Source organism: Habropoda laboriosa, unplaced genomic scaffold (genome assembly GCF_001263275.1).
Source record: "Habropoda laboriosa isolate 0110345459 unplaced genomic scaffold, ASM126327v1 scaffold243, whole genome shotgun sequence".
In the NCBI taxonomy this organism is placed as follows: domain Eukaryota; kingdom Metazoa; phylum Arthropoda; class Insecta; order Hymenoptera; family Apidae; genus Habropoda; species Habropoda laboriosa.
Window position 1 is genome coordinate 614,380 of NW_017100433.1, and position 2,410 is coordinate 616,789.

A 2,410-nucleotide genomic window follows, 5' to 3' on the forward strand; every position below is an offset into this window, starting at 1 on the left:
TTCGCGATATCAGCGGAACAAGATAAAACGTACAAAGTTTGCCAGCTAACAAACAGCGAAGTGGATGATTTGAAGTAAAATCGCTGAGGTGAGATGATTTTTAGCTTGGGACGGTTTAAGGAGCTTTCGCTTGATCCTATTTTACATAGATATCTTCCCGACTTACCGAATATCCTCCAGAAGGTCGCATTCGTGCTGATTTTTCGCTTGCAACTTTGCCGTCTGCTCCGCGTGCACATTCTTAAGAAATTTTGCGTAATTTCCCTGCAAATGACAAATCATATCGTCGATATTTATTCCTCTTCTGTTCGACAATTTCCGGTGAACCGTTGGCCGAACGATTGATAGAGAAAAAATGTCGTTGATGGTTCTCGAGTGACTTTCCAGAAGCGTATATTGCGGTTCCTTGGCAGGATGCGGCGCAGAAAAATTAACTTGGCAACGATAACGTCAACCGGTACTGTTGTACATAAGAGTAGTCGATAAGGGTCTCAAGAAACATATACAGATCGATAGTTCGCACGAGTACACTTTAACAGATAAATTCTCTAATTTTTCTCGTTTCTTCTACACTGTACACGTACACCAGGGGTGGCCAGCTACACCATCTTTGGAAGCCGCATTTCAGGAAGGAATATTCTTTAGTGAAAAATCAGTTCGATGATTAATAATTTTCCCCGCCTGCGAGAGCCGCGCTATGGCCACCCCTTGGGTTTGATACGATATCGAAAGAAAAAGCAACCTCCCCCATTGGTAAGAAGGGTGACATTGTTCGAAGTCAAGTTCAATTTTGTAGCACATAGAAGCAGGTGCATCGGGACTCTCATTGACCCCGTGAACTCTGGCGAGTGAAAATCCGTCCGATTCTCTATCGAAAACGTCTACTCTGTATTTTCTTTCAACGCATCCCACAGATATCCTCACAGTCTAGGGATTCGTATGTAATTACTCCTCTCTCTCCGTGTACTCGTAACTTTATGCATTGTTACGCGGATCGTTAAATGGGAAAATCTGCTTCATCATTGCCGAGTACAATGCAAATTTTCAAGTCCGTCCTTTTTCGTTTCGACGATTAAACAAACACGCTAATGGAAATATCGGGTAGCGACATAAAGCCAGCTTTATTTCAATTGAATCTCGATCGGCGAGCAGAGTGTTTACGACAAAGGAGAATTTTGCAATAAATCTGTCAATTGAATATTTCCTATGTCCATCGTTGTTCTAAGATCAGAATTTGATCTAATATTACCGAGGAGGGAGGAGAGAGGAACCGTTGGTTCCTTTTAATTCCAGCCCTCTATCAGGCTTGTAACCCGTGCAAAGCGTACTCGACAGGCTACCATAATACGGCAAAGAATTTTCAGGCTACGGATAAAAGGCCATGCTGAAGGAAATTTATAGTCATGACCCGTAATAAAGACGTTTATTGTTTTGAAAAATATTTGATCGATCAAAGGGGCAGCAGGGCGAGAGCATCTCCTCTAGAGCGAAGGGAATGGAAGAGGAGGTTTCTCGGTACGTCACGTGAAATTACTCGATTTTTCTCCACGGGTATTAACAATTAGCGTGGTTAAAATTTGAGAAGGAAAAGAAACGAGGCTGTTCGTCCCTTTCGCAACATCTCCCCGGGTCAAAGGGAGATTTTCCGGTGAAAAGAGGCGAGTGGGTAAACGTGAAATTGGCCGGAAGATGCGAAGAGCAAATAGAGAAGGAGGGGACGACACTCGGACGAAATTTCGCCGAAAGGAAGTATGCTTTTGAAATAGTGTTAGGCGTGGAACACGCATTCCCTTCTCGTGAACCCACTCTGGATGCTTATCACTCGACTGGCATTCGGCAAGTGGAAGTGGGTCAGGAATCTCCCGATCTTTAACTGTGAGACTTCATTGTGGTGAAACGAGGCGAAGGGCCAGTTCGCGTACCCTGATAAATAGGTCAGGAAATCCTGTTATCTTTAAAGGACTAGAGATAACTAAATAACGGAGAATCCTTCGATTATTCTCGCGCTGTTCGATGCGTCGCCTTCACGTGTAATTAACAGGCGGAAAAAATATTCGAAAGCCGTACGATGTACCGATAACGTAATTTCTTATTCCACGAGAAATACGTTCCTCGTGTTCCTCGTGTTCCTCGCCGTGGCAAGATTGAACGTTGATAATAAGAGTATTTTTCGTACATCCTTTCTTCTAATCGCACCTGAAGTGTACTCGAAGTTGTTTGTTTTAAAAATTAGGAATACGAAAGAAAGAATCTTGGAGGAGAGAGAGAGAGAGAGAGAGAGAGAGAGAGGTTCTAAACGCGAGAATAATCTCTAAACCATCTGTTGTAAATCGTCGATTTCTTTCGTCTGGTTAGTTTCATCTCGCGGTGAAGCTTTCGATTCGAAAGTGAAAATTTGCACACGCGTTTT

General features: G+C 43.2%; 1 protein-coding gene across 1 annotated transcript in view; it reads right to left on the minus strand.

Annotated features, from left to right (window-relative positions):
* Positions 1-2,410, minus strand: part of LOC108575790 — a 12,349-nt gene that overhangs the window by 4,672 nt on the left and 5,267 nt on the right. The window lies entirely within an intron of this gene.